Source organism: Carassius gibelio, chromosome B19 (genome assembly GCF_023724105.1).
Source record: "Carassius gibelio isolate Cgi1373 ecotype wild population from Czech Republic chromosome B19, carGib1.2-hapl.c, whole genome shotgun sequence".
Lineage (NCBI taxonomy): Eukaryota > Metazoa > Chordata > Actinopteri > Cypriniformes > Cyprinidae > Carassius > Carassius gibelio.
Window position 1 is genome coordinate 6575215 of NC_068414.1, and position 20552 is coordinate 6595766.

A 20552-nucleotide genomic window follows, 5' to 3' on the forward strand; every position below is an offset into this window, starting at 1 on the left:
GGATCATTCGGAAGACGAAAAGAACCAGCTCTCCCCGTCGGGGAATCGAACCCCGGTCTTCCGCGTGACAGGCGGAGATACTGTCCACTATACTAACGAGGAGCCGTGCATGCTGCCGTTTCTCCCCCAACTGACGGCACTGCACTGACATAACTAAACAATGCATGGCTTCTTCTGACGCAGACCCAGCCCTAGCACCGTAAAATTTCTGATGGACCCATCATTAGCTGAAGTCGCATAACACTTGGAACACTACCCGTAGCAGGGGTCATTGTTTGGACTCTTTTTTTTTTTTTTTTTTTTTTTTAAATTGCGCTTTAAACAGAAAGTATTGCGTCAATGCAACTGAACAACATTAATTAGGAACACAGTGCGTCAAAAAGCAAAATGACAGTTAAAGGCATTTCGTTATTGAACTCTTTGATGACATCATTCAGCTAAGTTCAGTTTAAATAGTATCTGTGCAATAATTTGCAATCAAGTCAACGATATCGCTGTACATGAAGTGTCCCCAGCTCCGCCTGCCAGAAGCGACAGAGGGAAGAAACCAAAACTCGATCGGTGAAAGGATGGAGAAAAAACCCGGTGAGAAACCAGGCTCAGTCGGGGAGACAGTTCTCCCCTTGTCAGACGAAACCAGTAGATCAGCTCCAGGCTGCAGGAATGTCAGACTGTGCAGAAGAATCATCTGTTTCCTGTGGTCTTGTCCAGGTGGTCTTTACAAGGGATTTGTATCTGCGGCTCATCTAGTTGTCACGGTCTCCGCTGTGTTTCTGGGCCATAGAGGTCCTTTCTAGGTGTTGATCCACCATCTTCTCTGGATACGGACTGGATCCGGGTGACTGAAGCGGATACAGACTGGATCTGGTGGCTACGGTGACCTCGGAATAAGGGATTTCTTTAAAAGACTTTTTTTTTCATATAAGATTTTATCCAACTTTTCAGATAGAGGCATGAGAAAGAGATTGCCTTGATTGGGCTTTTGGTTATTGGTGGACCGAGAGGACTTTTTTGAGTTTTACTCCTCCCTTTTGGAGTGGGGGGGGGGGTGCTGACGAAACACATGTGGGCAGGCATTGTCACCCTTGATGACCCTTGGCGAGCGTAGTAGTTTAACAGAGGCAGCGCACAGGCCCGAGGGTTTGGAGACACAGCTCGAGTTTCTCTTCATTGTCGCATAAATCTTTCGCCTTTTACTAAAGATTTCCGTGGAGGGGAACTTTTGCGAGTGACCTGTATTTTTGGGTGCTCTGCTCACAGCAGAGCTACATCGAAATGTCAAGAGCAGAATCAGTTTGACCGTCCGGCAGCATGCTGCGAGAGGGCTTGCCACTGGTCATCGTCTGAATAGGCACTCTCTGCGTTTGACCACTTCGTGTTTATTTAGCCGGATGGGAAGGCAGCGCTTTCTTGTACGTGACGGGATGCAAATTCTTGAAGGCTCTCTTTAGTGACGGGTCCAAACAAAGATCTCATCTGCTTCTCTAGCCCTATCGGCGACTCGTGCACTTCGAGCCTTCTTAGTGACGGCGCAAGTTGCTGACTGCTGACTGCGTTGGTGGTATAGTGGTGAGCATAGCTGCCTTCCAAGCAGTTGACCCGGATTCGATTCCCGGCCAACGCATATCCTTTGGCTCGGGCTGACGTCGAAGCAGAACTCCCTCTGTGACCTGTGCCTCCACCCAAAACTTTTGGATGGAATAATTTCGGATGGACCCATCATTAGCTGAAGTCGCATAACACTTGCAACACTACCGGTAGCAGGGGTCATTGTTTGGACTCTTTTTTTTTTTTTTTTTTTTTTAATTGCGCTTTAAACAAAAAGTATTGTGTCAATGCAACTGAACAACATTTATTAGGAACACAGTGCGTCAATAAAGCTACTGACTTCCGCCTGCGTTGGTGGTATAGTGGTGAGCATAGCTGCCTTCCAAGCAGTTGACCCGGGTTCGATTCCCGGCCAACGCATGTCCTTTGGCTCGGGCTGACGTCGAAGCAGAACTCCTTCTGTGACCTGCGACTCCAACCAAACATTTTGGATGGATCATTCGGAAGACGAAAAGAACCAGCTCTCCCCGTCGGGGAATCGAACCCCGGTCTTCCGCGTGACAGGCGGAGATACTGTCCACTATACTAACGAGGAGCCGTGCATGCTGCCGTTTCTCCCCCAACTGACGGCACTGCACTGACATAACTAAACAATGCATGGCTTCTTCTGACGCAGACCCAGCCCTAGCACCGTAAAATTTCTGATGGACCCATCATTAGCTGAAGTCGCATAACACTTGGAACACTACCCGTAGCAGGGGTCATTGTTTGGACTCTTTTTTTTTTTTTTTTTTTTTTTAAATTGCGCTTTAAACAGAAAGTATTGCGTCAATGCAACTGAACAACATTAATTAGGAACACAGTGCGTCAAAAAGCAAAATGACAGTTAAAGGCATTTCGTTATTGAACTCTTTGATGACATCATTCAGCTAAGTTCAGTTTAAATAGTATCTGTGCAATAATTTGCAATCAAGTCAACGATATCGCTGTACATGAAGTGTCCCCAGCTCCGCCTGCCAGAAGCGACAGAGGGAAGAAACCAAAACTCGATCGGTGAAAGGATGGAGAAAAAACCCGGTGAGAAACCAGGCTCAGTCGGGGAGACAGTTCTCCCCTTGTCAGACGAAACCAGTAGATCAGCTCCAGGCTGCAGGAATGTCAGACTGTGCAGAAGAATCATCTGTTTCCTGTGGTCTTGTCCAGGTGGTCTTTACAAGGGATTTGTATCTGCGGCTCATCTAGTTGTCACGGTCTCCGCTGTGTTTCTGGGCCATAGAGGTCCTTTCTAGGTGTTGATCCACCATCTTCTCTGGATACGGACTGGATCCGGGTGACTGAAGCGGATACAGACTGGATCTGGTGGCTACGGTGACCTCGGAATAAGGGATTTCTTTAAAAGACTTTTTTTTTCATATAAGATTTTATCCAACTTTTCAGATAGAGGCATGAGAAAGAGATTGCCTTGATTGGGCTTTTGGTTATTGGTGGACCGAGGGGACTTTTTTGAGTTTTACTCCTCCCTTTTGGAATAGGGGGGGGGGGGGGGGTGCTGACGAAACACATGTGGGCAGGCATTGTCACCCTTGATGACCCTTGGCGAGCGTAGTAGTTTAACAGAGGCAGCGCACAGGCCCGAGGGTTCGGAGACACAGCTCGAGTTTCTCTTCATTGTCGCATAAATCTTTCGCCTTTTACTAAAGATTTCCGTGGAGGGGAACTTTTGCGAGTGACCTGTATTTTTGGGTGCTCTGCTCACAGCAGAGCTACATCGAAATGTCAAGAGCAGAATCAGTTTGACTGTCCGGCAGCATGCTGCGAGAGGGCTTGCCACTGGTCATCGTCTGAATAGGCACTCTCTGCGTTTGACCACTTCGTGTTTATTTAGCCGGATGGGAAGGCAGCGCTTTCTTGTACGTGACGGGATGCAAATTCTTGAAGGCTCTCTTTAGTGACGGGTCCAAACAAAGATCTCATCTGCTTCTCTAGCCCTATCGGCGACTCGTGCACTTCGAGCCTTCTTAGTGACGGCGCAAGTTGCTGACTGCTGACTGCGTTGGTGGTATAGTGGTGAGCATAGCTGCCTTCCAAGCAGTTGACCCGGATTCGATTCCCGGCCAACGCATATCCTTTGGCTCGGGCTGACGTCGAAGCAGAACTCCCTCTGTGACCTGTGCCTCCACCCAAAACTTTTGGATGGAATAATTTCGGATGGACCCATCATTAGCTGAAGTCGCATAACACTTGCAACACTACCGGTAGCAGGGGTCATTGTTTGGACTCTTTTTTTTTTTTTTTTTTTTTTAATTGCGCTTTAAACAAAAAGTATTGTGTCAATGCAACTGAACAACATTTATTAGGAACACAGTGCGTCAATAAAGCTACTGACTTCCGCCTGCGTTGGTGGTATAGTGGTGAGCATAGCTGCCTTCCAAGCAGTTGACCCGGGTTCGATTCCCGGCCAACGCATGTCCTTTGGCTCGGGCTGACGTCGAAGCAGAACTCCTTCTGTGACCTGCGACTCCAACCAAACATTTTGGATGGATCATTCGGAAGACGAAAAGAACCAGCTCTCCCCGTCGGGGAATCGAACCCCGGTCTTCCGCGTGACAGGCGGAGATACTGTCCACTATACTAACGAGGAGCCGTGCATGCTGCCGTTTCTCCCCCAACTGACGGCACTGCACTGACATAACTAAACAATGCATGGCTTCTTCTGACGCAGACCCAGCCCTAGCACCGTAAAATTTCTGATGGACCCATCATTAGCTGAAGTCGCATAACACTTGGAACACTACCCGTAGCAGGGGTCATTGTTTGGACTCTTTTTTTTTTTTTTTTTTTTTTTAAATTGCGCTTTAAACAGAAAGTATTGCGTCAATGCAACTGAACAACATTAATTAGGAACACAGTGCGTCAAAAAGCAAAATGACAGTTAAAGGCATTTCGTTATTGAACTCTTTGATGACATCATTCAGCTAAGTTCAGTTTAAATAGTATCTGTGCAATAATTTGCAATCAAGTCAACGATATCGCTGTACATGAAGTGTCCCCAGCTCCGCCTGCCAGAAGCGACAGAGGGAAGAAACCAAAACTCGATCGGTGAAAGGATGGAGAAAAAACCCGGTGAGAAACCAGGCTCAGTCGGGGAGACAGTTCTCCCCTTGTCAGACGAAACCAGTAGATCAGCTCCAGGCTGCAGGAATGTCAGACTGTGCAGAAGAATCATCTGTTTCCTGTGGTCTTGTCCAGGTGGTCTTTACAAGGGATTTGTATCTGCGGCTCATCTAGTTGTCACGGTCTCCGCTGTGTTTCTGGGCCATAGAGGTCCTTTCTAGGTGTTGATCCACCATCTTCTCTGGATACGGACTGGATCCGGGTGACTGAAGCGGATACAGACTGGATCTGGTGGCTACGGTGACCTCGGAATAAGGGATTTCTTTAAAAGACTTTTTTTTTCATATAAGATTTTATCCAACTTTTCAGATAGAGGCATGAGAAAGAGATTGCCTTGATTGGGCTTTTGGTTATTGGTGGACCGAGGGGACTTTTTTGAGTTTTACTCCTCCCTTTTGGAATAGGGGGGGGGGGGGGGTGCTGACGAAACACATGTGGGCAGGCATTGTCACCCTTGATGACCCTTGGCGAGCGTAGTAGTTTAACAGAGGCAGCGCACAGGCCCGAGGGTTCGGAGACACAGCTCGAGTTTCTCTTCATTGTCGCATAAATCTTTCGCCTTTTACTAAAGATTTCCGTGGAGGGGAACTTTTGCGAGTGACCTGTATTTTTGGGTGCTCTGCTCACAGCAGAGCTACATCGAAATGTCAAGAGCAGAATCAGTTTGACTGTCCGGCAGCATGCTGCGAGAGGGCTTGCCACTGGTTATCGTCTGAATAGGCACTCTGTGCGTTTGACCACTTCGTGTTTATTTAGCCGGATGGGAAGGCAGCGCTTTTTTGTACGTGACGGGATGCAAATTCTTGAAGGCTCTCTTTAGTGACGGGTCCAAACAAAGATCTCATCTGCTCCTCTAGCCCTATCGGCGACTCGTGCACTTCGAGCCTTCTTAGTGACGGCGCAAGTTGCTGACTGATGACTGCGTTGGTGGTATAGTGGTGAGCATAGCTGCCTTCCAAGCAGTTGACCCGGATTCAATACCCGGCCAACGCATGTCCTTTGGCTCGGGCTGACGTCGAAGCAGAACTCCCTCTGTGACCTGTGCCTCCACCCAAAACTTTTGGATGGAATAATTTCGGATGGACCCATCATTAGCTGAAGTCGCATAACACTTGCAACACTACCCGTAGCAGGGGTCATTGTTTGGACTCTTTTTTTTTTTTTTTTTTAATTGCGCTTTAAACAAAAAGTATTGTGTCAATGCAACTGAACAACATTTATTAGGAACACAGTGCGTCAATAAAGCTACTGACTTCCGCCTGCGTTGGTGTTATAGTGGTGAGCATAGCTGCCTTCCAAGCAGTTGACCCGGGTTCGATTCCCGGCCAACGCATGTCCTTTGGCTCGGGCTGACGTCGAAGCAGAACTCCTTCTGTGACCTGCGACTCCAACCAAACATTTTGGATGGATCATTCTGAAGACGAAAAGAACCAGCTCTCCCCGTCTGGGAATCGAACCCCGGTCTTCCGCGTGACAGGCGGAGATACTGTCCACTATACTAATGAGGAGCCGTGCATGCTGCCGTTTCTCCCCCAACTGACGGCACTGCACTGACATAACTAAACAATGCATGGCTTCTTCTGACGCAGACCCAGCCCTAGCACCGTAAAATTTCTGATGGACCCATCATTAGCTGAAGTCGCATAACACTTGGAACACTACCCGTAGCAGGGGTCATTGTTTGGACTCTTTTTTTTTTTTTTTTTTTTTTTAAATTGCGCTTTAAACAAAAAGTATTGCGTCAATGCAACTGAACAACATTAATTAAGAACACAGTGCGTCAAAAAGCAAAATGACAGTTAAAGGCATTTCGTTATTGAACTCTTTGATGACATCATTCAGCTAAGTTCAGTTTAAATAGTATCTGTGCAATAATTTGCAATCAAGTCAACGATATCGCTGTACATGAAGTGTCCCCAGCTCCGCCTGCCAGAAGCGACAGAGGCAAGAAACCAAAACTCGATCGGTGAAAGGATGGAGAAAAAACCCGGTGAGAAACCAGGCTCAGTCGGGGAGACAGTTCTCCCATTGTCAGACGAAACAGGTAGATCAGCTCCAGGCTGCAGGAATGTCAGACTGTGCAGAAGAATCATCTGTTTCCTGTGGTCTTGTCCAGGTGGTCTTTACAGGGGATTTGTATCTGCGGCTCATCTAGTTGTCACGGTCTCCGCTGTGTTTCTGGGCCATAGAGGTCCTTTCTAGGTGTTGATCCACCATCTTCTCTGGATACGGACTGGATCCGGGTGACTGAAGCGGATACAGACTGGATCTGGTGGCTACGGTGACCTCGGAATAAGGGATTTCTTTAAAAGACTTTTTTTTTCATATAAGATTTTATCCAACTTTTCAGATAGAGGCATGAGAAAGAGATTGCCTTGATTGGGCTTTTGGTTATTGGTGGACCGAGGGGACTTTTTTGAGTTTTACTCCTCCCTTTTGGAATGGGGGGGGGGGGGGGGGTGCTGACGAAACACATGTGGGCAGGCATTGTCACCCTTGATGACCCTTGGCGAGCGTAGTAGTTTAACAGAGGCAGCGCACAGGCCCGAGGGTTTGGAGACACAGCTCGAGTTTCTCTTCATTGTCGCATAAATCTTTCGCCTTTTACTAAAGATTTCCGTGGAGGGGAACTTTTGCGAGTGACCTGTATTTTTGGGTGCTCTGCTCACAGCAGAGCTACATCGAAATGTCAAGAGCAGAATCAGTTTGACCGTCCGGCAGCATGCTGCGAGAGGGCTTGCCACTGGTCATCGTCTGAATAGGCACTCTCTGCGTTTGACCACTTCGTGTTTATTTAGCCGGATGGGAAGGCAGCGCTTTTTTGTACGTGACGGGATGCAAATTCTTGAAGGCTCTCTTTAGTGACGGGTCCAAACAAAGATCTCATCTGCTCCTCTAGCCCTATCGGCGACTCGTGCACTTCGAGCCTTCTTAGTGACGGCGCAAGTTGCTGACTGCTGACTGCGTTGGTGGTATAGTGGTGAGCATAGCTGCCTTCCAAGCAGTTGACCCGGATTCGATTCCCGGCCAACGCATATCCTTTGGCTCGGGCTGACGTCGAAGCAGAACTCCCTCTGTGACCTGTGCCTCCACCCAAAACTTTTGGATGGAATAATTTCAGATGGACCCATCATTAGCTGAAGTCGCATAACACTTGCAACACTACCGGTAGCAGGGGTCATTGTTTGGACTCTTTTTTTTTTTTTTTTTTTTTTTTAATTGCGCTTTAAACAAAAAGTATTGTGTCAATGCAACTGAACAACATTTATTAGGAACACAGTGCGTCAATAAAGCTACTGACTTCCGCCTGCGTTGGTGGTATAGTGGTGAGCATAGCTGCCTTCCAAGCAGTTGACCCGGGTTCGATTCCCGGCCAACGCATGTCCTTTGGCTCGGGCTGACGTCGAAGCAGAACTCCTTCTGTGACCTGCGACTCCAACCAAACATTTTGGATGGATCATTCGGAAGACGAAAAGAACCAGCTCTCCCCGTCGGGGAATCGAACCCCGGTCTTCCGCGTGACAGGCGGAGATACTGTCCACTATACTAACGAGGAGCCGTGCATGCTGCCGTTTCTCCCCCAACTGACGGCACTGCACTGACATAACTAAACAATGCATGGCTTCTTCTGACGCAGACCCAGCCCTAGCACCGTAAAATTTCTGATGGACCCATCATTAGCTGAAGTCGCATAACACTTGGAACACTACCCGTAGCAGGGGTCATTGTTTGGACTCTTTTTTTTTTTTTTTTTTTTTAAATTGCGCTTTAAACAAAAAGTATTGCGTCAATGCAACTGAACAACATTAATTAGGAACACAGTGCGTCAAAAAGCAAAATGACAGTTAAAGGCATTTCGTTATTGAACTCTTTGATGACATCATTCAGCTAAGTTCAGTTTAAATAGTATCTGTGCAATAATTTGCAATCAAGTCAACGATATCGCTGTACATGAAGTGTCCCCAGCTCCGCCTGCCAGAAGCGACAGAGGCAAGAAACCAAAACTCGATCGGTGAAAGGATGGAGAAAAAACCGGGTGAGAAACCAGGCTCAGTCGGGGAGACAGTTCTCCCCTTGTCAGACGAAACCAGTAGATCAGCTCCAGGCTGCAGGAATGTCAGACTGTGCAGAAGAATCATCTGTTTCCTGTGGTCTTGTCCAGGTGGTCTTTACAAGGGATTTGTATCTGCGGCTCATCTAGTTGTCACGGTCTCCGCTGTGTTTCTGGGCCATAGAGGTCCTTTCTAGGTGTTGATCCACCATCTTCTCTGGATACGGACTGGATCCGGGTGACTGAAGCGGATACAGACTGGATCTGGTGGCTACGGTGACCTCGGAATAAGGGATTTCTTTAAAAGACTTTTTTTTTCATATAAGATTTTATCCAACTTTTCAGATAGAGGCATGAGAAAGAGATTGCCTTGATTGGGCTTTTGGTTATTATAGGCACTCTCTGCGTTTGACCACTTCGTGTTTATTTAGCCGGATGGGAAGGCAGCGCTTTCTTGTACGTGACGGGATGCAAATTCTTGAAGGCTCTCTTTAGTGACGGGTCCAAACAAAGATCTCATCTGCTCCTCTAGCCCTATCGGCGACTCGTGCACTTCGAGCCTTCTTAGTGACGGCGCAAGTTGCTGACTGCTGACTGCGTTGGTGGTATAGTGGTGAGCATAGCTGCCTTCCAAGCAGTTGGAGAGAGCAGTGCGCATGTCCTTTGGCTCGGGCTGACGTCGAAGCAGAACTCCCTCTGTGACCTGTGCCTCCACCCAAAATTTTGGATGGAATAATTTCGGATGGACCCATCATTAGCTGAAGTCGCATAACACTTGCAACACTACCCGTAGCAGGGGTCATTGTTTGGACTCTTTTTTTTTTTTTTTTTTTTTAATTGCGCTTTAAACAAAAAGTATTGTGTCAATGCAACTGAACAACATTTATTAGGAACACAGTGCGTCAATAAAGCTACTGACTTCCGCCTGCGTTGGTGGTATAGTGGTGAGCATAGCTGCCTTCCAAGCAGTTGACCCGGGTTCGATTCCCGGCCAACGCATGTCCTTTGGCTCGGGCTGACGTCGAAGCAGAACTCCTTCTGTGACCTGCGACTCCAACCAAACATTTTGGATGGATCATTCGGAAGACGAAAAGAACCAGCTCTCCCCGTCGGGGAATCGAACCCCGGTCTTCCGCGTGACAGGCGGAGATACTGTCCACTATACTAACGAGGAGCCGTGCATGCTGCTGTTTCTCCCCCAACTGACGGCACTGCACTGACAAAACTAAACAATGCATGGCTTCTTCTGACGCAGACCCAGCCCTAGCACCGTAAAATTTCTGATGGACCCATCATTAGCTGAAGTCGCATAACACTTGGAACACTACCCGTAGCAGGGGTCATTGTTTGGACTCTTTTTTTTTTTTTTTTTTTTTTTAAATTGCGCTTTAAACAAAAAGTATTGCGTCAATGCAACTGAACAACATTAATTAGGAACACAGTGCGTCAAAAAGCAAAATGACAGTTAAAGGCATTTCGTTATTGAACTCTTTGATGACATCATTCAGCTAAGTTCAGTTTAAATAGTATCTGTGCAATAATTTGCAATCAAGTCAACGATATCGCTGTACATGAAGTGTCCCCAGCTCCGCCTGCCAGAAGCGACAGAGGGAAGAAACCAAAACTCGATCGGTGAAAGGATGGAGAAAAAACCCGGTGAGAAACCAGGCTCAGTCGGGGAGACAGTTCTCCCCTTGTCAGACGAAACCAGTAGATCAGCTCCAGGCTGCAGGAATGTCAGACTGTGCAGAAGAATCATCTGTTTCCTGTGGTCTTGTCCAGGTGGTCTTTACAAGGGATTTGTATCTGCGGCTCATCTAGTTGTCACGGTCTCCGCTGTGTTTCTGGGCCATAGAGGTCCTTTCTAGGTGTTGATCCACCATCTTCTCTGGATACGGACTGGATCCGGGTGACTGAAGCGGATACAGACTGGATCTGGTGGCTACGGTGACCTCGGAATAAGGGATTTCTTTAAAAGACTTTTTTTTTCATATAAGATTTTATCCAACTTTTCAGATAGAGGCATGAGAAAGAGATTGCCTTGATTGGGCTTTTGGTTATTGGTGGACCGAGGGGACTTTTTTGAGTTTTACTCCTCCCTTTTGGAATAGGGGGGGGGGGGGGTGCTGACGAAACACATGTGGGCAGGCATTGTCACCCTTGATGACCCTTGGCGAGCGTAGTAGTTTAACAGAGGCAGCGCACAGGCCCGAGGGTTCGGAGACACAGCTCGAGTTTCTCTTCATTGTCGCATAAATCTTTCGCCTTTTACTAAAGATTTCCGTGGAGGGGAACTTTTGCGAGTGACCTGTATTTTTGGGTGCTCTGCTCACAGCAGAGCTACATCGAAATGTCAAGAGCAGAATCAGTTTGACTGTCCGGCAGCATGCTGCGAGAGGGCTTGCCACTGGTTATCGTCTGAATAGGCACTCTGTGCGTTTGACCACTTCGTGTTTATTTAGCCGGATGGGAAGGCAGCGCTTTTTTGTACGTGACGGGATGCAAATTCTTGAAGGCTCTCTTTAGTGACGGGTCCAAACAAAGATCTCATCTGCTCCTCTAGCCCTATCGGCGACTCGTGCACTTCGAGCCTTCTTAGTGACGGCGCAAGTTGCTGACTGATGACTGCGTTGGTGGTATAGTGGTGAGCATAGCTGCCTTCCAAGCAGTTGACCCGGATTCAGTACCCGGCCAACGCATGTCCTTTGGCTCGGGCTGACGTCGAAGCAGAACTCCCTCTGTGACCTGTGCCTCCACCCAAAACTTTTGGATGGAATAATTTCGGATGGACCCATCATTAGCTGAAGTCGCATAACACTTGCAACACTACCCGTAGCAGGGGTCATTGTTTGGACTCTTTTTTTTTTTTTTTTTTAATTGCGCTTTAAACAAAAAGTATTGTGTCAATGCAACTGAACAACATTTATTAGGAACACAGTGCGTCAATAAAGCTACTGACTTCCGCCTGCGTTGGTGTTATAGTGGTGAGCATAGCTGCCTTCCAAGCAGTTGACCCGGGTTCGATTCCCGGCCAACGCATGTCCTTTGGCTCGGGCTGACGTCGAAGCAGAACTCCTTCTGTGACCTGCGACTCCAACCAAACATTTTGGATGGATCATTCTGAAGACGAAAAGAACCAGCTCTCCCCGTCTGGGAATCGAACCCCGGTCTTCCGCGTGACAGGCGGAGATACTGTCCACTATACTAATGAGGAGCCGTGCATGCTGCCGTTTCTCCCCCAACTGACGGCACTGCACTGACATAACTAAACAATGCATGGCTTCTTCTGACGCAGACCCAGCCCTAGCACCGTAAAATTTCTGATGGACCCATCATTAGCTGAAGTCGCATAACACTTGGAACACTACCCGTAGCAGGGGTCATTGTTTGGACTCTTTTTTTTTTTTTTTTTTTTTTTAAATTGCGCTTTAAACAAAAAGTATTGCGTCAATGCAACTGAACAACATTAATTAAGAACACAGTGCGTCAAAAAGCAAAATGACAGTTAAAGGCATTTCGTTATTGAACTCTTTGATGACATCATTCAGCTAAGTTCAGTTTAAATAGTATCTGTGCAATAATTTGCAATCAAGTCAACGATATCGCTGTACATGAAGTGTCCCCAGCTCCGCCTGCCAGAAGCGACAGAGGCAAGAAACCAAAACTCGATCGGTGAAAGGATGGAGAAAAAACCCGGTGAGAAACCAGGCTCAGTCGGGGAGACAGTTCTCCCATTGTCAGACGAAACAGGTAGATCAGCTCCAGGCTGCAGGAATGTCAGACTGTGCAGAAGAATCATCTGTTTCCTGTGGTCTTGTCCAGGTGGTCTTTACAGGGGATTTGTATCTGCGGCTCATCTAGTTGTCACGGTCTCCGCTGTGTTTCTGGGCCATAGAGGTCCTTTCTAGGTGTTGATCCACCATCTTCTCTGGATACGGACTGGATCCGGGTGACTGAAGCGGATACAGACTGGATCTGGTGGCTACGGTGACCTCGGAATAAGGGATTTCTTTAAAAGACTTTTTTTTTCATATAAGATTTTATCCAACTTTTCAGATAGAGGCATGAGAAAGAGATTGCCTTGATTGGGCTTTTGGTTATTGGTGGACCGAGGGGACTTTTTTGAGTTTTACTCCTCCCTTTTGGAGTGGGGGGGGGGGGTGCTGACGAAACACATGTGGGCAGGCATTGTCACCCTTGATGACCCTTGGCGAGCGTAGTAGTTTAACAGAGGCAGCGCACAGGCCCGAGGGTTTGGAGACACAGCTCGAGTTTCTCTTCATTGTCGCATAAATCTTTCGCCTTTTACTAAAGATTTCCGTGGAGGGGAACTTTTGCGAGTGACCTGTATTTTTGGGTGCTCTGCTCACAGCAGAGCTACATCGAAATGTCAAGAGCAGAATCAGTTTGACCGTCCGGCAGCATGCTGCGAGAGGGCTTGCCACTGGTCATCGTCTGAATAGGCACTCTCTGCGTTTGACCACTTCGTGTTTATTTAGCCGGATGGGAAGGCAGCGCTTTCTTGTACGTGACGGGATGCAAATTCTTGAAGGCTCTCTTTAGTGACGGGTCCAAACAAAGATCTCATCTGCTTCTCTAGCCCTATCGGCGACTCGTGCACTTCGAGCCTTCTTAGTGACGGCGCAAGTTGCTGACTGCTGACTGCGTTGGTGGTATAGTGGTGAGCATAGCTGCCTTCCAAGCAGTTGACCCGGATTCGATTCCCGGCCAACGCATATCCTTTGGCTCGGGCTGACGTCGAAGCAGAACTCCCTCTGTGACCTGTGCCTCCACCCAAAACTTTTGGATGGAATAATTTCGGATGGACCCATCATTAGCTGAAGTCGCATAACACTTGCAACACTACCGGTAGCAGGGGTCATTGTTTGGACTCTTTTTTTTTTTTTTTTTTTTTTAATTGCGCTTTAAACAAAAAGTATTGTGTCAATGCAACTGAACAACATTTATTAGGAACACAGTGCGTCAATAAAGCTACTGACTTCCGCCTGCGTTGGTGGTATAGTGGTGAGCATAGCTGCCTTCCAAGCAGTTGACCCGGGTTCGATTCCCGGCCAACGCATGTCCTTTGGCTCGGGCTGACGTCGAAGCAGAACTCCTTCTGTGACCTGCGACTCCAACCAAACATTTTGGATGGATCATTCGGAAGACGAAAAGAACCAGCTCTCCCCGTCGGGGAATCGAACCCCGGTCTTCCGCGTGACAGGCGGAGATACTGTCCACTATACTAACGAGGAGCCGTGCATGCTGCCGTTTCTCCCCCAACTGACGGCACTGCACTGACATAACTAAACAATGCATGGCTTCTTCTGACGCAGACCCAGCCCTAGCACCGTAAAATTTCTGATGGACCCATCATTAGCTGAAGTCGCATAACACTTGGAACACTACCCGTAGCAGGGGTCATTGTTTGGACTCTTTTTTTTTTTTTTTTTTTTTTTAAATTGCGCTTTAAACAGAAAGTATTGCGTCAATGCAACTGAACAACATTAATTAGGAACACAGTGCGTCAAAAAGCAAAATGACAGTTAAAGGCATTTCGTTATTGAACTCTTTGATGACATCATTCAGCTAAGTTCAGTTTAAATAGTATCTGTGCAATAATTTGCAATCAAGTCAACGATATCGCTGTACATGAAGTGTCCCCAGCTCCGCCTGCCAGAAGCGACAGAGGGAAGAAACCAAAACTCGATCGGTGAAAGGATGGAGAAAAAACCCGGTGAGAAACCAGGCTCAGTCGGGGAGACAGTTCTCCCCTTGTCAGACGAAACCAGTAGATCAGCTCCAGGCTGCAGGAATGTCAGACTGTGCAGAAGAATCATCTGTTTCCTGTGGTCTTGTCCAGGTGGTCTTTACAAGGGATTTGTATCTGCGGCTCATCTAGTTGTCACGGTCTCCGCTGTGTTTCTGGGCCATAGAGGTCCTTTCTAGGTGTTGATCCACCATCTTCTCTGGATACGGACTGGATCCGGGTGACTGAAGCGGATACAGACTGGATCTGGTGGCTACGGTGACCTCGGAATAAGGGATTTCTTTAAAAGACTTTTTTTTTCATATAAGATTTTATCCAACTTTTCAGATAGAGGCATGAGAAAGAGATTGCTAATCTGTGCAATAATTTGCAATCAAGTCAACGATATCGCTGTACATGAAGTGTCCCCAGCTCCGCCTGCCAGAAGCGACAGAGGGAAGAAACCAAAACTCGATCGGTGAAAGGATGGAGAAAAAACCCGGTGAGAAACCAGGCTCAGTCGGGGAGACAGTTCTCCCCTTGTCAGACGAAACCAGTAGATCAGCTCCAGGCTGCAGGAATGTCAGACTGTGCAGAAGAATCATCTGTTTCCTGTGGTCTTGTCCAGGTGGTCTTTACAAGGGATTTGTATCTGCGGCTCATCTAGTTGTCACGGTCTCCGCTGTGTTTCTGGGCCATAGAGGTCCTTTCTAGGTGTTGATCCACCATCTTCTCTGGATACGGACTGGATCCGGGTGACTGAAGCGGATACAGACTGGATCTGGTGGCTACGGTGACCTCGGAATAAGGGATTTCTTTAAAAGACTTTTTTTTTCATATAAGATTTTATCCAACTTTTCAGATAGAGGCATGAGAAAGAGATTGCCTTGATTGGGCTTTTGGTTATTGGTGGACCGAGGGGACTTTTTTGAGTTTTACTCCTCCCTTTTGGAATAGGGGGGGGGGGGGGTGCTGACGAAACACATGTGGGCAGGCATTGTCACCCTTGATGACCCTTGGCGAGCGTAGTAGTTTAACAGAGGCAGCGCACAGGCCCGAGGGTTCGGAGACACAGCTCGAGTTTCTCTTCATTGTCGCATAAATCTTTCGCCTTTTACTAAAGATTTCCGTGGAGGGGAACTTTTGCGAGTGACCTGTATTTTTGGGTGCTCTGCTCACAGCAGAGCTACATCGAAATGTCAAGAGCAGAATCAGTTTGACTGTCCGGCAGCATGCTGCGAGAGGGCTTGCCACTGGTTATCGTCTGAATAGGCACTCTGTGCGTTTGACCACTTCGTGTTTATTTAGCCGGATGGGAAGGCAGCGCTTTTTTGTACGTGACGGGATGCAAATTCTTGAAGGCTCTCTTTAGTGACGGGTCCAAACAAAGATCTCATCTGCTCCTCTAGCCCTATCGGCGACTCGTGCACTTCGAGCCTTCTTAGTGACGGCGCAAGTTGCTGACTGATGACTGCGTTGGTGGTATAGTGGTGAGCATAGCTGCCTTCCAAGCAGTTGACCCGGATTCAATACCCGGCCAACGCATGTCCTTTGGCTCGGGCTGACGTCGAAGCAGAACTCCCTCTGTGACCTGTGCCTCCACCCAAAACTTTTGGATGGAATAATTTCGGATGGACCCATCATTAGCTGAAGTCGCATAACACTTGCAACACTACCCGTAGCAGGGGTCATTGTTTGGACTCTTTTTTTTTTTTTTTTTTAATTGCGCTTTAAACAAAAAGTATTGTGTCAATGCAACTGAACAACATTTATTAGGAACACAGTGCGTCAATAAAGCTACTGACTTCCGCCTGCGTTGGTGTTATAGTGGTGAGCATAGCTGCCTTCCAAGCAGTTGACCCGGGTTCGATTCCCGGCCAACGCATGTCCTTTGGCTCGGGCTGACGTCGAAGCAGAACTCCTTCTGTGACCTGCGACTCCAACCAAACATTTTGGATGGATCATTCTGAAGACGAAAAGAACCAGCTCTCCCCGTCTGGGAATCGAACCCCGGTCTTCCGCGTGACAGGCGGAGATACTGTCCACTATACTAATGAGGAGCCGTGCATGCTGCCGTTTCTCCCCCAACTGACGGCACTGCACTGACATAACTAAACAATGCATGGCTTCTTCTGACGCAGACCCAGCCCTAGCACCGTAAAATTTCTGATGGACCCATCATTAGCTGAAGTCGCATAACACTTGGAACACTACCCGTAGCAGGGGTCATTGTTTGGACTCTTTTTTTTTTTTTTTTTTTTTTTAAATTGCGCTTTAAACAAAAAGTATTGCGTCAATGCAACTGAACAACATTAATTAAGAACACAGTGCGTCAAAAAGCAAAATGACAGTTAAAGGCATTTCGTTATTGAACTCTTTGATGACATCATTCAGCTAAGTTCAGTTTAAATAGTATCTGTGCAATAATTTGCAATCAAGTCAACGATATCGCTGTACATGAAGTGTCCCCAGCTCCGCCTGCCAGAAGCGACAGAGGCAAGAAACCAAAACTCGATCGGTGAAAGGATGGAGAAAAAACCCGGTGAGAAACCAGGCTCAGTCGGGGAGACAGTTCTCCCCTTGTCAGACGAAACCAGTAGATCAGCTCCAGGCTGCAGGAATGTCAGACTGTGCAGAAGAATCATCTGTTTCCTGTGGTCTTGTCCAGGTGGTCTTTACAAGGGATTTGTATCTGCGGCTCATCTAGTTGTCACGGTCTCCGCTGTGTTTCTGGGCCATAGAGGTCCTTTCTAGGTGTTGATCCACCATCTTCTCTGGATACGGACTGGATCCGGGTGACTGAAGCGGATACAGACTGGATCTGGTGGCTACGGTGACCTCGGAATAAGGGATTTCTTTAAAAGACTTTTTTTTTCATATAAGATTTTATCCAACTTTTCAGATAGAGGCATGAGAAAGAGATTGCCTTGATTGGGCTTTTGGTTATTGGTGGACCGAGAGGACTTTTTTGAGTTTTACTCCTCCCTTTTGGAGTGGGGGGGGGGGGGTGCTGACGAAACACATGTGGGCAGGCATTGTCACCCTTGATGACCCTTGGCGAGCGTAGTAGTTTAACAGAGGCAGCGCACAGGCCCGAGGGTTTGGAGACACAGCTCGAGTTTCTCTTCATTGTCGCATAAATCTTTCGCCTTTTACTAAAGATTTCCGTGGAGGGGAACTTTTGCGAGTGACCTGTATTTTTGGGTGCTCTGCTCACAGCAGAGCTACATCGAAATGTCAAGAGCAGAATCAGTTTGACCGTCCGGCAGCATGCTGCGAGAGGGCTTGCCACTGGTCATCGTCTGAATAGGCACTCTCTGCGTTTGACCACTTCGTGTTTATTTAGCCGGATGGGAAGGCAGCGCTTTCTTGTACGTGACGGGATGCAAATTCTTGAAGGCTCTCTTTAGTGACGGGTCCAAACAAAGATCTCATCTGCTTCTCTAGCCCTATCGGCGACTCGTGCACTTCGAGCCTTCTTAGTGACGGCGCAAGTTGCTGACTGCTGACTGCGTTGGTGGTATAGTGGTGAGCATAGCTGCCTTCCAAGCAGTTGACCCGGATTCGATTCCCGGCCAACGCATATCCTTTGGCTCGGGCTGACGTCGAAGCAGAACTCCCTCTGTGACCTGTGCCTCCACCCAAAACTTTTGGATGGAATAATTTCGGATGGACCCATCATTAGCTGAAGTCGCATAACACTTGCAACACTACCGGTAGCAGGGGTCATTGTTTGGACTCTTTTTTTTTTTTTTTTTTTTTTAATTGCGCTTTAAACAAAAAGTATTGTGTCAATGCAACTGAACAACATTTATTAGGAACACAGTGCGTCAATAAAGCTACTGACTTCCGCCTGCGTTGGTGGTATAGTGGTGAGCATAGCTGCCTTCCAAGCAGTTGACCCGGGTTCGATTCCCGGCCAACGCATGTCCTTTGGCTCGGGCTGACGTCGAAGCAGAACTCCTTCTGTGACCTGCGACTCCAACCAAACATTTTGGATGGATCATTCGGAAGACGAAAAGAACCAGCTCTCCCCGTCGGGGAATCGAACCCCGGTCTTCCGCGTGACAGGCGGAGATACTGTCCACTATACTAACGAGGAGCCGTGCATGCTGCCGTTTCTCCCCCAACTGACGGCACTGCACTGACATAACTAAACAATGCATGGCTTCTTCTGACGCAGACCCAGCCCTAGCACCGTAAAATTTCTGATGGACCCATCATTAGCTGAAGTCGCATAACACTTGGAACACTACCCGTAGCAGGGGTCATTGTTTGGACTCTTTTTTTTTTTTTTTTTTTTTTTTAAATTGCGCTTTAAACAGAAAGTATTGCGTCAATGCAACTGAACAACATTAATTAGGAACACAGTGCGTCAAAAAGCAAAATGACAGTTAAAGGCATTTCGTTATTGAACTCTTTGATGACATCATTCAGCTAAGTTCAGTTTAAATAGTATCTGTGCAATAATTTGCAATCAAGTCAACGATATCGCTGTACATGAAGTGTCCCCAGCTCCGCCTGCCAGAAGCGACAGAGGGAAGAAACCAAAACTCGATCGGTGAAAGGATGGAGAAAAAACCCGGTGAGAAACCAGGCTCAGTCGGGGAGACAGTTCTCCCCTTGTCAGACGAAACCAGTAGATCAGCTCCAGGCTGCAGGAATGTCAGACTGTGCAGAAGAATCATCTGTTTCCTGTGGTCTTGTCCAGGTGGTCTTTACAAGGGATTTGTATCTGCGGCTCATCTAGTTGTCACGGTCTCCGCTGTGTTTCTGGGCCATAGAGGTCCTTTCTAGGTGTTGATCCACCATCTTCTCTGGATACGGACTGGATCCGGGTGACTGAAGCGGATACAGACTGGATCTGGTGGCTACGGTGACCTCGGAATAAGGGATTTCTTTAAAAGACTTTTTTTTTCATATAAGATTTTATCCAACTTTTCAGATAGAGGCATGAGAAAGAGATTGCCTTGATTGGGCTTTTGGTTATTGGTGGACCGAGGGGACTTTTTTGAGTTTTACTCCTCCCTTTTGGAATAGGGGGGGGGGGGGGGTGCTGACGAAACACATGTGGGCAGGCATTGTCACCCTTGATGACCCTTGGCGAGCGTAGTAGTTTAACAGAGGCAGCGCACAGGCCCGAGGGTTCGGAGACACAGCTCGAGTTTCTCTTCATTGTCGCATAAATCTTTCGCCTTTTACTAAAGATTTCCGTGGAGGGGAACTTTTGCGAGTGACCTGTATTTTTGGGTGCTCTGCTCACAGCAGAGCTACATCGAAATGTCAAGAGCAGAATCAGTTTGACTGTCCGGCAGCATGCTGCGAGAGGGCTTGCCACTGGTTATCGTCTGAATAGGCACTCTGTGCGTTTGACCACTTCGTGTTTATTTAGCCGGATGGGAAGGCAGCGCTTTTTTGTACGTGACGGGATGCAAATTCTTGAAGGCTCTCTTTAGTGACGGGTCCAAACAAAGATCTCATCTGCTCCTCTAGCCCTATCGGCGACTCGTGCACTTCGAGCCTTCTTAGTGACGGCGCAAGTTGCTGACTGATGACTGCGTTGGTGGTATAGTGGTGAGCATAGCTGCCTTCCAAGCAGTTGACCCGGATTCAATACCCGGCCAACGCATGTCCTTTGGCTCGGGCTGACGTCGAAGCAGAACTCCCTCTGTGACCTGTGCCTCCACCCAAAACTTTTGGATGGAATAATTTCGGATGGACCCATCATTAGCTGAAGTCGCATAACACTTGCAACACTACCCGTAGCAGGGGTCATTGTTTGGACTCTTTTTTTTTTTTTTTTTTAATTGCGCTTTAAACAAAAAGTATTGTGTCAATGCAACTGAACAACATTTATTAGGAACACAGTGCGTCAATAAAGCTACTGACTTCCGCCTGCGTTGGTGTTATAGTGGTGAGCATAGCTGCCTTCCAAGCAGTTGACCCGGGTTCGATTCCCGGCCAACGCATGTCCTTTGGCTCGGGCTGACGTCGAAGCAGAACTCCTTCTGTGACCTGCGACTCCAACCA

At 47.7% G+C, this 20552-nt stretch overlaps 9 non-coding genes across 9 annotated transcripts; all 9 read left to right on the top strand.

The window, feature by feature from the left end:
* Positions 1–1152: 1152 nt before the first annotated feature.
* Positions 1153–1267, top strand: LOC127980818 (U5 spliceosomal RNA). The gene has a single exon (XR_008159822.1). It is a non-coding gene; the product is annotated as a U5 spliceosomal RNA (small nuclear RNA).
* A 1931-nt stretch (positions 1268–3198) lies between these two features.
* On the top strand, positions 3199–3313 carry LOC127980819 (U5 spliceosomal RNA). The gene has a single exon (XR_008159823.1). It is a non-coding gene; the product is annotated as a U5 spliceosomal RNA (small nuclear RNA).
* A 1930-nt stretch (positions 3314–5243) lies between these two features.
* On the top strand, positions 5244–5358 carry LOC127980820 (U5 spliceosomal RNA). Its single transcript, XR_008159824.1, has one exon. It is a non-coding gene; the product is annotated as a U5 spliceosomal RNA (small nuclear RNA).
* Positions 5359–7285: 1927 nt separating this feature from the next.
* On the top strand, positions 7286–7400 carry LOC127980821 (U5 spliceosomal RNA). Its single transcript, XR_008159825.1, has one exon. It is a non-coding gene; the product is annotated as a U5 spliceosomal RNA (small nuclear RNA).
* Positions 7401–11000: 3600 nt separating this feature from the next.
* Positions 11001–11115, top strand: LOC127980824 (U5 spliceosomal RNA). Its single transcript, XR_008159827.1, has one exon. It is a non-coding gene; the product is annotated as a U5 spliceosomal RNA (small nuclear RNA).
* A 1922-nt stretch (positions 11116–13037) lies between these two features.
* LOC127980825 (U5 spliceosomal RNA) lies at positions 13038–13152 on the top strand. The gene has a single exon (XR_008159828.1). It is a non-coding gene; the product is annotated as a U5 spliceosomal RNA (small nuclear RNA).
* A 2443-nt stretch (positions 13153–15595) lies between these two features.
* LOC127980826 (U5 spliceosomal RNA) lies at positions 15596–15710 on the top strand. Its single transcript, XR_008159829.1, has one exon. It is a non-coding gene; the product is annotated as a U5 spliceosomal RNA (small nuclear RNA).
* Positions 15711–17633: 1923 nt separating this feature from the next.
* On the top strand, positions 17634–17748 carry LOC127980827 (U5 spliceosomal RNA). The gene has a single exon (XR_008159830.1). It is a non-coding gene; the product is annotated as a U5 spliceosomal RNA (small nuclear RNA).
* Positions 17749–19679: 1931 nt separating this feature from the next.
* On the top strand, positions 19680–19794 carry LOC127980828 (U5 spliceosomal RNA). The gene has a single exon (XR_008159831.1). It is a non-coding gene; the product is annotated as a U5 spliceosomal RNA (small nuclear RNA).
* Positions 19795–20552: the final 758 nt, after the last annotated feature.